Source organism: Magallana gigas, chromosome 3, assembly GCF_963853765.1.
Source record: "Magallana gigas chromosome 3, xbMagGiga1.1, whole genome shotgun sequence".
In the NCBI taxonomy this organism is placed as follows: Eukaryota; Metazoa; Mollusca; class Bivalvia; order Ostreida; family Ostreidae; genus Magallana; species Magallana gigas.
The window spans coordinates 38,039,439-38,053,548 of record NC_088855.1 but is presented as its reverse complement, the minus strand read 5'-3'; the positions used below and the strand labels follow the sequence as shown (position 1 = coordinate 38,053,548).

General features: G+C 35.7%; 1 long non-coding RNA gene across 2 annotated transcripts; it reads right to left on the bottom strand.

Annotated features, from left to right (window-relative positions):
• Nucleotides 1-6,896: 6,896 nt before the first annotated feature.
• Nucleotides 6,897-10,820, bottom strand: LOC136273929 (uncharacterized). Of its 2 annotated transcripts, none has more exons than XR_010712144.1 (4): nt 10,672-10,820; nt 10,131-10,319; nt 8,500-8,628; nt 6,897-7,213 (listed from the first exon to the last, which is right to left on the bottom strand). It is a non-coding gene; the product is annotated as an uncharacterized lncRNA (long non-coding RNA). The 2 variants fall into 2 exon arrangements; XR_010712145.1 differs by having other exon boundaries at nt 6,899-7,213; nt 10,131-10,225; nt 10,672-10,816.
• Nucleotides 10,821-14,110: the final 3,290 nt, after the last annotated feature.

Here is a 14,110-nt window from a genome sequence, read left to right as displayed (position 1 = left end):
TTTGATTCTATTAGTGCTTTATCTAAGGTAAAACAACTACACCAGAACAGTATGCATTGTTTTATAAGTTTAAATAAGTTTTGGATATTTTCTTTCTGTAATTATAAATAACGAATCCCGGGCGTTTATTTCGGTTCAAGACATGTGAATTATTGATTTACATATTAACAACACCTTGTCGTATTTAAATTAAAAAAAAAACAACAACAAAGATGTAAATGCTATATAAAAAGTGTTAGTGAACAAAAAGTATTCCGGGATTTTGTTGTGAAAGATGCGTAAATAAAAAAAAAATGATATGAAAAATGATCGACCTAGAGAAGACGATCAATCAGACAGCGAGGATCTGACATTTTGCCCCTGGCCCCGGACTCTGGCTGATTTAGAGCATGCGCCGCGGGCCAAACAGGCTCCGATAAACGGGGCGCCGCATACTGCCGACCTCCTGAACATCGGCTATATTGTTGTCAAATGCTTATCGGCCATGTTGTCGTCATACTCAGAAGCTACCAGTTTTCCCCTCAAGCGATTAAAAAAGATATAGGCTTTTGTGCATTACTTTTTACCAATTTATTTTGTAGCAGTGTCCCACGGCAAAGAACGAAGTATCTTTGTTAAAATAACTCAATTCCTCTCTTGCCTCAGGGCAGTTTGTACGTTTCCTTTTAAAAGTTTTTTTTCTTCCGATAACAATAATACATTAGGCCATAGGGGTTATTACTTCAATCGATGAATTTTGTAAAGAATAAAATACATTTTTTTTTTAAATCTTGGAAATCAAGCTAGTTACGATGTGTGATTTGTGGTGAGTTAACCTTACTATGATCTCCTTCTCCGATTAAATCTTTGTAATCATCATGAAAACAAATATTTCCTAAGGTGGATAATAACGATCAAGTTAAATGAAATCACACGTAGACAAAAGTATATTTATATGTATCTAGTACCCAGACAAGAGTGGCACAAAGATGAAGCCCAGAATGGAAAAAGAAAATGCCGACCAAAAACAAGGGGCGAACTGTTGAAAAAAACCTGACATGAATCTTAGTGCAGTTTTCACTATACTTAATTGGGCCAGGGTTTGTCTCGGGCGTGGCTTGAACCAAAAAGTGCTCAACGGAGTCCTTTCTTACATATTTTAAGTTTTTAAACATTTTATATCTTTTACTCTGTCCCAAGATTCCTCGATTCACATTTTGCCCAATTACTCAATATTTATAAATACCTCAGTGTTAAAACGATGTTCATTCAAAAGTATGAAAAATTTCCAAGATTTCCTCTTTGAAATGTCCCCTTTAGCTTATCAGCTTTCAATACACGGCTAAAAAATGTTGTCGACGGGGATTTTGAATTGCTATAGACCCGGATGATAACGTTGAAAAAATTGTGCGAGGTATTTAGAGTGACTTCCGAATGATGTAAACATTCCCCATTATCCGCAAGAAATCTGTTTTCGTTCCGGTGAATTTTTATGAGGGAAAAATGATTGTGTGTGAATGAAGTTTTTCTTGGAAAATTTTCCCTTTCATCTATTTTAATTGCACGTCTTACACAGGTAACTGTATTTTCATTAAAAATAGTCCAAATGCGCTGTATAAATATTATGGGACCGATTGTAAATAGAATATGCAATAAGACTATTGCAAATTTTTAAAAGAAAAAATGTCAAAAGGGACAAAAAGGAATGGGCCCTGACTCGATTCTTCCTGTTATTAAAATGAGCTTCCGGTAGAGGATAGGATCCAACAAAGATTAGGGGAGCAAAATCGAAAAAAATAAATAAACATACTAGTAATCATACTAAGTGAGTATCGGAGGCCTTCATCTACACAAGGCCTTAAGACTATCATAAAAGGATATAATGAACAGAGCTTTGATATAGATGCCATTTTAACAGGATAGGTCTAATCCAGAGTTCCCATGTATAGTTTGGCAAGTATTTAATCCTTCTCCTAGCCACGAGGCACACAAGACCAGTGCTTATCTCCGGTTTCTGTGATGCTTAGCGGAACTTCCCCTGGATGGAACTCCTAATCCCCAGCGAAAGCCGGTACCCAATTTCAACTGGATGGATTGAGACAACCGAATGTATATAGAGTTCTATGGTATCTTGCCCAGGGACAGAAGTAACCACATTGCAGGCACGTATCATCAGACGGGGACTAGGGGCTGCCCCATACTTTTTCTCATAGCAGACATTTAACCTTTGATTTACAAATAGAAACTTAAAGGACCATCCCCTTCACTTTTTAGGGAGTATGTTTAAGTTAAAATTATAGAAATTAAAAAAAAAAATAGCAATAGAATAGAAATTTTAACTGCAACGCACTGCACACACTTCCCCTTCCACCCCACGGATTATGATTTTAAGGATTGGCAAAGTAGGAATTCTTTTTTTTTTGTGTCAAGATTTCGGGTAAGTGTGCCCACCTTTTTAAAAAACTGATGCCACGTGCCTGCACTGGGGATCGAACCAGCAACCACAACTATGACCACTGTTAAAGGCAAAACTATCTTTCAAAGAAAGTAACGCTGCACTGAAATACAGTAGTCGAGTTCTTAGTAGGGTTACTTAAAACCACAAACGGTCAGAATTATATACCCCCCCCCCCCCCAACACGAGGATACCCCCTCCCCCTCCAAAAAAGAAAGAAAGAAAAAAAGAAAAGATATCCATATATCCCATGTACATAGCAGACATAAATCCAATTTACGTAATAGAGTTTCAGTAGATTTGATTTCTATATCACCCCCCCCCCCCCCCCCCCCCCAAACGCGATAGATTTAGGTCTTCAGCGGAATAGGCATAGATATCTGGAACACTATGAACGGGGTAAAATGACAAAACTAATTCCAAAAAAGATACAGTCATGTTGTGTTACACCATACGCCCAGCTGTAGAGCTCCATTCGTCGATATTTTAAAAAAAAATCTAAAAGTTTCCCAAGCACCGTTCAAATATGTAAGTACCTTTGGGGAAAGAAGAAAGTATTGATATACAGTTCAAAACTGGAGCTTCAATAAGGCGATTTACATGTGAATGTGGTTTTTGCTTTGGTGCTGACTTGTCTTGATCAGACATTGGCTATGTGATATATACTGAATAACTAACATTTTCTATTCAAGTTCAGAAATCTCGCAAAGGGAGGAGGTTTACATACATAAGATATTCAATGTACGTTGGTTAGTCTTACCAAATTGATATCTATATTGATAATTTGGCAATTTATAATTTATGTATACCGACATGCAAGGTCATTATAATCATGTAAAAAAAGATATCTAGGTTGATTTTCATGGTAAACACGCTAGATATCTATATCTAACTGTGATGGATACCGACACGTTTGAAAGCAATCATTATATGAAGACCATTTTCTATTTGAAGTTGGAACTTATCTATGTCACAAAAAGAATTGAAACATCTTTGACGACTTTTTGTGTTTATCGTACCTATGTCAGCACGCTTGTTATCTGTGTCGACAGACGACAAGATAGCTATGTCGACATACTAGTATTTTATATCTGTTCTTTATTTTATAATAATTCGTCGAATAAGATATCTCGACACATCATTGTCTACATGTATATCCGTATCACTTTATCAATACCTTAGATGTGTAAATTTTGTCCGTTGATAGGTCATTGTAAAAGTTCAATTTCAAATTCGATGAAATGACGATAATATCTGTATTGTTCGTACATATTTACCTTACACAATTTGAACTGTATTTTAAAAAGACGATTTTATTATGCTGTTTCTGTTCAGCAACCCATCGATATAAACAAAAACATGGCATCAGCCTTGTTTACATATGTACATAATAAAGGTCTGTGAACTCTTTATCTCGTTTTGAACTTGACGTTTGACAATAAAAAGTTGGCTGACCATTGAAAATACTTTACTTAGAATTATATTTTTAAATCGTGACATTGTCTAATTTCAAGTGTTTTAAATTAACGTAGCTTGTGATCTTACGTTGTAGATAAAGGGCAGCAACTCTTATTTCATATTTACTCTCTCTCTCTCTCTCTCTCTCTCTCTCTCTCTCTCTCTCTCTCTCTCTCTCTCTCTCTCTCTCTCTCTCTCTCTCTCTCTGATTATCATGAGTAAGGAATCATTCTTTGAGCATTATGAGATGATAATTTTGATCGGGGCGTGATCAAATCCAATAAATCCCAAGTGTTATGTAGTTTATTTTGTAACACGGACATATGTACGAGGTTCAATCAAAAATCAAATCATATCACGTGTAGTAATTATACATGTACTTCATTTTATAATATATGTCACGTGTATATGTAATATGTATAGTTTACATAGATCCCATCATGTTACATCTATATGTACTGTTGTTAATAGGTATACATATCTTGCGTCGTAATGTTGTAAAAGTATTACATTTGGTAGTGTATTCTAATTAGCGTTTTTAGCGGAATGCAGCTTCCGCTAAATCAAGTACATCGCTAAAAGTCATACACACATGTAATTGAATAGGAACATTCAGGAATACGCTAAATCAAATCCACGCCAACTTGTTTAAAAACTACTTTCCGGAAAATATCATACACGCAAAATATAATACGTCTACAGTATACACTGATATCCAATTTGTAGCATGTACATGTACTTGTGGAATTATTCAATGCTGTTATAGTATTACATGTATATTTACGCCTCCCTCTTTTAAGGCAATGTTTAGTTCGGGCATATCATATGTAGAATAAAGCTGTACATATTGATACCTAGCTCATTTCAAAAGTAAAGATATGTGTCATATTTGATCCAAAAAAAAAAAAAACACCAAAAAACAATAACTAAAGAGTAGTGATAAATAAAAATTGCTTTTTTTTATTCAATTGATAAAAAAATAACTTAACTCTGTTCTCATAATTATAATGTTTGACTCGATTTCTTTTTGGTAGAGTAAATAACCCTTATTATGACATGCAGAAAGCAAACTTTCTTTTAGTTTCAATGCATCCTGCATATATGAGCTTTTTTCAATGCATCCTGCATATATGAGCTTGTATAAGCAAAGAACATTACCTTTTGTGAAATCATCATGGCCCATTGGCCACATCGCTCACCCGAACAACTGTATTGTATCTCTTTTGAAATTTTCGAAATATGACTCTTTTCTAAAATATCTTAAAACTTAAAAAAAAATTCTCATATACTTATTAGCCAACTTATTTGAGAATTTATCCTAAGATCTAAGATGCATCAACTGACCAATCTTATTATCCTAGGCTTTAATGTATCAACATTTACAAAATTGGAAAAGCAATTGTAAATTATTATAAAAAGTGAAATAAGGCCATTATGGCCTTGATATGGGGATATGAAGGTATAAGCATGCTTAAATTGTAATCTCACAAATTGTACCATTGCAGCTCTTGGAAAGAAGATTTTAAAACATTTTTCTTATTTGTTTCTATGTTTAACTTCGACCCCTCCCCCTTTGTGACCCAAGTATTAATCCAAAGGTTACAGTTTGAACAATTTAGAATATACACAATCTGATATGGTGTCCGGATATGGCCATTTGCGTTAGCGCGACATCGCGTTCAGATAAACACACAACACGCTGACGCGCTAACGCAACATTGCACAAAGAGCTGTCGCACTAACTCACAAAACACGTCGTCGCGCTAACACAGCTTTGCACAACACGCCGTTGCGCTATCGCAACTTTGCAAGATTCAAAGTCTATAGTATAGTAGGAAATCGTTAACGGAAATATAAAACTGTGCTTGTTGATTGTATTTCATGTGTTAATCAACTTAATGCAGAATGGGCCGAATGCAATTTTTATCTTTGAAAGAAGACAATCACAGGAAGGCGTTACTAGTAAATATAAACTTTATACATTAAATTTATCTTTTATGTAAGGTTATTATTAATATCTTCTAGACTGTGAAACTTGCAATTTGCGTTAGCGCGACGGTGCATTGTGCAAAATTGCGTCAGCACGGTGTGTGTTAGCGCAACAGCGCGTTTATCTGAATCCGATGTTGCCTGACGCAAATGACCCTATCCGGGCAACATTATCTGAGGATGCTTGCATAGTAATCTCACCAACTGTAACATTGTAGTTCTTGAGAAGATATTTGATATTTTATGTTTAACTTTGAACCCCTCTTTTGGCCCTAGTACAGGTCCAGGAACATGTTTTGAAAAATTTAAAATCTATAAAACTATCTAAGGTTGCTTGCATAGTAATCTTACATTGTAGCATTGTAGTTCTTGAGAAGAATATTTTTAGAGTTTCGCTATACATTTCTAATTTAAACTTTTAACCCTTCCTGGGGCCCTAGTTTTATATTCAAAGCTTTGATGTAAATATTGGCATTTCTGGTGCAGTGCACGTGGTTCTTGAGAGGGAGATTTTTTTAAGAACAATTATAAGACCCTATTTTCACTGTTTTATGATTACCTCCCTTTTGAAATGGGTTTAGCCCTTTATTTTAACAATTCAGAAGCCCCTTCTCATTAGGATGCGTAGTACCATAATTGGTTATTTTTTGACCCAGTGGTTCTAAAGAAGAAGCAAAAAATGTAAAAAGTTTAGAAACGGATTGCCAGACAGACGGACGACGTATGAAAGGTGATCAGAAAAGCTCATTTGAAACCAAGGTTCAGGTGAGCTTATAAAACTTATGCGCACATATTGGATATTTTTTGTTCTGGAGACGTTGTAAAATAAATATACATGTAGTTGAGACATGCTGTGATAATACACGAATAGGAATATATCTTGACAGGTGTTTCACTGTTGCATATACATGTATTTACCATGATATATACCATGGTTAGTGAGCATCGCATTGAACATCGTCGAGAAAAAACAACAACATTAAAAGCAATTATTTTAAAGATTTTATTACAAAAATAAATCATTTTATAAAGGACAATGAAATAAATTATATACAGAGACTTCATATACACAATAATAAATAAACTGACTCATTCACATTTCCTACTTACATACATTCATACGCAACAACGTTTACATTGTATTTCACCTGGTCAATTATAAATGCTTGAACTTGCACCATAGATCTATAGGAATGACTATCATCCGTCATAACTATCCGGAAATGGAGAATCGTTTACAGTTGATGTCGTCGTCTGTCGGTGGCTTTGATTTACCGGGAATTCGATTTTATTGTTATTTGTGTCAGTTTCAATAAAGTAATCCTCCTCTTCCTAAATAAATAAAAACAACAAACACAATGTCAGAACGCCATTATGATAAGTCATAATGTAACATTGTGAACTGTAATTAGCGTGCGGGAATTTTTCGCTGGGATCAGGATATACTCGTCATTGCTAATAGCCCCCCCCCCCTTCCCCCCGCGTATCACTCCTTATATTTCGCATACATGTGTGCGTGTATATGCACTATCACAGGGAAAAGTGGTCCGCATGATTCCTTTTCATTAGAAGATCGTGCGAAAATCATGCGAAAATCAGATGAAAAGTTTATCATGCGAATATCATGCAAATGTGTTCACATGTTATTCGCACGACAATTTGTACAATTTTCATGCGAATTATTTTTCGCATGTTTTTCATGCGATTAGATATTGGTGTCAAATTTTATAGATAATCTGCATTGACTCGGTAGCGAAAAATATTCGCTACCAAACATTAAACGCTGGTACAATGTAGATCAATACCATCATATGTATGGCGAGGCCAAGATAAGATTTTCATATGTATATGCTATTTTTGTAACTTTTCCTCCACTCACTGTCCTTATTTATCTCAAAAGAAACAGTGTGTAATCATTGCTAAGTCCCAATAAATCTATCAGTCAGTCAGGAATTTAGTTTTGATTGAATAAAAAAACACAATCGTCTTAACCTATCAAAAAATTAATACGAGGATTCAACATTCATTTGCCCTTAAGAGGACGAAAATAATTTCATATGTCCTGTTGATCAGTTATTGATTCTTTTAAATGATGAAGGGCAGCAAACCTAAATTATTGATTTCGCTGAAATTTTTAAATGGGTACAAGGTTACCAAATGATGAAGACATCAATTACAAAACGGCTTAAAAGATGGTATTTATTTTATATGACATGACTAAAAGGTTAAACCTTTTCAGCTGTTTTCTGTAGAATACATGTATAAAAGACACTCTTGATTATCTTGTGAAAAAACAATACAATCTTAATTTTTATACAACAGTAAAAGGGTTCCCTTATCTGCCCTTTTCTTCTTAAAATGAGTCCATGTTATTTTCATTGCTTTGGTTTTTTCGCTTTTCAAAATCTTTTGAAAAACACCTAGTATCTATACTCTATAAAAATTTTATTATTTTGATTATTAATAACTTAAAGGTGCTAATATACTTTGCAAAAAAGTTGAGAGTCAGATGCCTTTGTCCTTTCCGTATGATACGAGGCTGAAGGCCGACATAAAAAAGACTTAGTGCCATTTCGTATTAAATCTCAACGCTTGGACTCTTTTCTATCCTGTTTTACCTCTTGGTCGACTCCTTTCCCTCGCAATGCCATGGTTATCATAACCACCAGGTTAACAGCAAGAGGTAAGATCACGCAAAAGCTTCCGATTACATCACCTGGGCTCCACACACCTGGCAAATCCTCTCCCTGCAGCGATAGATCAAAGAATTAAAAAAAAGATTTGAATTACGTAACTTTGAGATAGAAAATTCAATATTGAATTGTTTTTAGAAATAGATCAACTTATGTACAGATATTATACATGTAACAACAAATTCGGTGAAAAATGGGCGCATTCGAAAAACCTCGGCCGACTTCGTCACCTACATCAAACCTCAGATGTCCAAAATAAATTTATAAAAATACCATTCGGGGATTCGGTTCTAACCAAAAATGTCATTGGATGTATATATGGTCGCCCCGCATATCCACTAAGAGGGGCATGGTCACGATTTAAGTCAAAAATTATTTTTCCGTTTTAAATGTTTACAATGCTTTCATAAGGCATTACCAATTGTCAGCCAATTTGAGTTTCAGTCGTCGTGCTATAAGCGAGATACACAATCTCACAATTCTTTGTCATGTAAACAAAGCTTTGCTTACATTTTGAATGTTGAAGTGAAAATTTCAGTTTTATACCCAAAATGAATGTGATAAACTATTTAATTATGCTTAAAAAGGATTAGAACAGAGAGAAATAAGCTTGAAAGACATCTGTTACCGTTTTTTTAAACCAAAGTAAACAAAAATATAACACGAGGCATGTTTACATGCCAAAGAATTGTGAGCTCTATACTAGTACTTGCTTACATATGTACGACTGACACTCAAATTTCAGTTGACCATTAGAAAATGAATTTTCTAAAGCACTATAAACACGAAAAAGTTTTTCAAGCAAATTTCTGGCGTTTAATGTTTACATCAAATTTAATTTGTATCCAGGGGGGGGGGGGTATTTTTTTTCACAAAAATAAGGATTTCCTTATAAAAAAACAAGAAATCTGTAACATTTTTTCTTTGTTATACTTTCATGTTAAATACTGAAATCTGATTGGTTCAGACGCAGTTCATAATCCGTTCTATTACCCTCAGCGTTAGCAACGCACTAAGCAACGGGTAACATTACAAATTGTTACATGCGCCAAAATTATGCGCGTACGGTTCGCCGTAGAATTCACATTATTCCTATATAAAAGCAGTAAAGTTTTCTTTAAAATTAAGACATTCAGTATAACAAAATAAATAGTGCCTGTTTCGGAGGATAACAGTTGAAATTGACACCTCTCGAAAACCATTGTCAGCCTTCGCTTCGCGTCGGTTGACAATGGTTTTCTCGGGGTGTCAATTTCAACTGTTACCCTCCCAAACAGGCACTATTTATATAGTGTTAGCTGTTCACAATCCATTTATTGGAATTCTAAAATTGGAGTGAACTGAATAATTCTACATGAATGTATACAGTGTCTTGTACATATCGTAGCATTGTGAAATACAGGCACGTAACATGTTACTACTACATACTTTTTAATTGGAACAGCTTCAGGGTAAATATCATAGGAACTGCACCACTTTCTTAAAAACAAGATTTAAATACCTACTATACCATAGTTATATTAAATGCATCAAACTTATATTCAAAGTGTTCTTACCACGTGGTTGCCGATTGTCAAAGCATCCATTATGTTTGCCTTTTTAGTATGCAGATTTCAGTCAAGCATAATTAGGATATATACCCTGTGATGACCTGTTGCAAAGAGATAATTTTCTCCCAAAGGAATTATAAACAGCTGATAAAATGATTGCTACCAGTATAAGAGTGGACAACGAAACAGAATGACCTAGAATAAACAGGAAAACGGGTATTGCAAAATTACATTATAAAAAAAAACAAACACGAGTGAATGTTTAACTACGGTAAACAGGTAAACTGTCGTGAACGTTTCAGTCAATGGTTGAGCATTATTTTTAGCTCGACATTTTTCACTCAATGTTGTGAAACCTGCATGGAAAATGGAAATTTAATTCATTGGTCAACCATTAAGAAATCAATATTGTTCAATCATTTGTAGTAGTATTACTATATATGAAAACAAAATCCGAATTGCTCTGCGTTTTGAAAAAAAAAAACTACACAGTTACAACAATCACACCTTGATTACACGGAAAATAAGACCCAGTCCTTTAACTTACCTCCTCAGGTAAATAAATCGGAAAGTCTTCAAAACAAGACAGTATTTCAAAATCTTATCACTCAGAGCCTCCGTAATTCTAGCTGTACGATGGCAAAGTCATGGGTATACACATTTGAACAAACAACCCACTCCACGCTTTCCTGTCAATTATTCTTAAACCCAGAGGCTTATTTGATAAAAAAAAAGGGGGGGGGGGGGTAATGATCACCTACCGTTCGTAGCTTTTGTACGGTTAAGAGTTAGCTAAAAGTTGCACAGAAAGTATATAACGATACATTTAATTTCATTGAAATTGATGCGATTCATATCTAATAGGTACGTATTCTTATATTATTTTAAACTTTGTCCCCAAAGTGTTTTATACCCAGTGTATTTCATACATTCTGAATCACTTTTGGCATACTTAAAGCCTACAAATATTTACATATGGTACAAATTCTATACATACAAGCAAATGGAACAGGGGAACAGACAAATTATTTGAGTGAAATTATCGAAACCTATAGATATATATTTTTATATACAATGTACAAAGTACAGTGCTTTCTGAGCGAAGAAGCATAGTCGTATTTGTAGCTGTACTAATTACATGTATTACATGTTAACCCATTTTAAAATTCTGTTTAATTAAAAGATGTTATTATTATCCAGGAGCGAATTTACGGATGATCTGATAATCAAAAATTCGAGGATCTAGATATTTTCATGACTCGGCATCATCATTTAAGTATTTTTTGAAAAACGAAGAAACGCATTAAAGGCAACACCCCTGCGAATGTGTTCGGAATGTTTTCTTTATCGCTGCTAAGTGTGTAATAAATCCAGAGGTACTCGAATGAAAGTTCACGAGAATTCAGCGAGATTTGCTTAGTTCCTGTGAAATTTCGAGCGGGAGTATAGGTGTTCGGATAATATTCTTAAAATACGTAAGTACTGGTCGTTTTCCCTATCCTATCCTACTTTCATTTATGTTAAAACATGAAAATCTATTAAGATATATGTCTTATTTCATCATCTAGAGGTTTAAAAACTAAACGATGATATTCAGAACAGAGTTATCGTAGTGTTCAACCACTTTACACGTGGTTGAAAGTATAAACATTGGATTGCTGAATAAAATCATAACCATGTCTGAGGTTTTGGCGAGCAATACCATGCTTTAAAAAAAAAGAATGGGTGTCTGTTTTATATAAAAACTTCATATATCGAGCTAATTTCAAGGAACATTCTGCATAAAATATTATAGTCTGTTTCGCTATTGATGCTATTACTAGGTCAGGCGCGGATCAAATTATTCCTGAAAGGGGAACCGCTACTAAGCATGTTTTTCTTTAAAATTGCTGCAAGAGCAAAAAAAAAAACCCCTATAATTTCTATTATCATATTTATTTCTACAACTCATTTTATCCCTCATTTATTGAAGATAAAGTTTAAAACCAATAAACGTTTGTTTTAATATTTGACAACAAGTACCTACAGTATAGATTCTGTGAAATAGACTATAAACACTAGGCACGATTTTTACTGCGAAACTGAAAGGGTCAAATTAAACCACGTGGTCTATATTTAAATGACAATAACATTCGCAGGGGTGTTTGAAACGGCATTCAGAAGTTGGAGTTCTATTCGCTTTTCGCTATTCACTATTCGAATAGCGAATAGAATTCTGTGGTCGGTTCGCTATTCAAATTACCGTAAACATGCTAATAAACGTAAATTCAAAATTTCACATAAACTTCCCTTTTCAATTGATAAAAATAGTTTCATAGTAAAAACTATTACTTCCTCACCTAACCTGAACATTGACATAATGAACACGGCCGGTAAGAGGCTTAGCTAGCCTGGCGAAAATGCGACATTTCGTAATACAGTTATAATGGGATTTTTTCAAGGGGCTCGCTAACATCCTGTATCCAATATTTGGACCTTCATATTTGGTGAGGATGGGGCCCCGGGACAGCCCAGTCGACTCTCAAAAGAAATTGGGTTTACACAGCCAGTAAGAGGCTTAGCTAGCCTGGCGAAAATGCGACATTTCGTATAATACAGTTATAACGGGATTTCTTTCAAGGGGCTGGCTAACACCCTGTATCCCATATTTGGACCTTCATATTTGGTGAGGATGGGTCCCCAGGACAGCCCAGTCGACCCTTAAAAGGAATTGGGTTTACACAGCCAGTTAGAGGCTTAGCTAGCCTGGCGAAAATGCGACATTTCGTATGATACAGTTATATCGGGATTTCTTTCAAGGGGCTGGCTAACACCCTGTATCCCATATTTGGACCTTCATATTTGGTGAGGATGGGGCCTCGGGACCGCCAAGTCGACTCTCAAAAGAAATTGGGTTTACACAGCCAGTTAGAGGCTTAGCTAGCCTGGCGAAAATGCAACATTTCGTATAATACAGTTATTATGGGATTTCTTTCAAAGGGCTGGCTAACACCCTGTATCCCATATTTGGACTTTCATATTTGGTGAGGATGGGGCCCCGGGACAGCCCAGTCGACTCTCAAAAGAAATTGGGTTTACACAGCCAGTAAGAGGCTTAGCTAGCCTGGCGAAAATGCGACATTTCGTATGATACAGTTATAATGGGATTTCTTTCAAGGGGATCGCTAACACCCTGTATCCCATATTTGGACCTTCATATTTGGTGAGGATGGGGCTTCGGGACCGCCAAGTCGACTCTCAAAAGAAATTGGGTTTACACAGCCAGTAAGAGGCTTAGCTAGCCTGGCGAAAATGCGACATTTCGTATGATACAGTTATAATGGGATTTCTTTCAAGGGGATCGCTAACACCCTGTATCCCATATTTGGACCTTCATATTTGGTGAGGATGGGGCTTCGGGACCGCCAAGTCGACTCTCAAAAGAAATTGGGTTTACACAGCCAGTTAGAGGCTTAGCTAGCCTGGTGAAAATACGACATTTCGTATGATACAGTTATAATGGGATTTCTTTCAAGGGGATCGCTAACACCCTGTATCCCATATTTGGACCTTCATATTTGGTGAGGATGGGGCTTCGGGACTGCCAAGTCGACTCTCAAAAGAAATTGGGTTTACACAGCCAGTTAGAGGCTTAGCTAGCCTGGCGAAAATGCAACATTTCGTATAATACAGTTATTATGGGATTTCTTTCAAAGGGCTGGCTAACACCCTGTATCCCATATTTGGACTTTCATATTTGGTGAGGATGGGGCCCCGGGACAGCCCAGTCGACTCTCAAAAGAAATTGGGTTTACACAGCCAGTAAGAGGCTTAGCTAGCCTGGCGAAAATGCGACATTTCGTATAATATAGTTATACCGGGATTTTTTTCAAAGGGCTCGCTAACACCCTGTATCCCATATTTGGACCTTCATTTTTGGTGAGGATGGGGCCCCGGTACAGCCCAGTCGAATCTCGAAAGGAATTGGGTTTACACAGCCAGTAAGA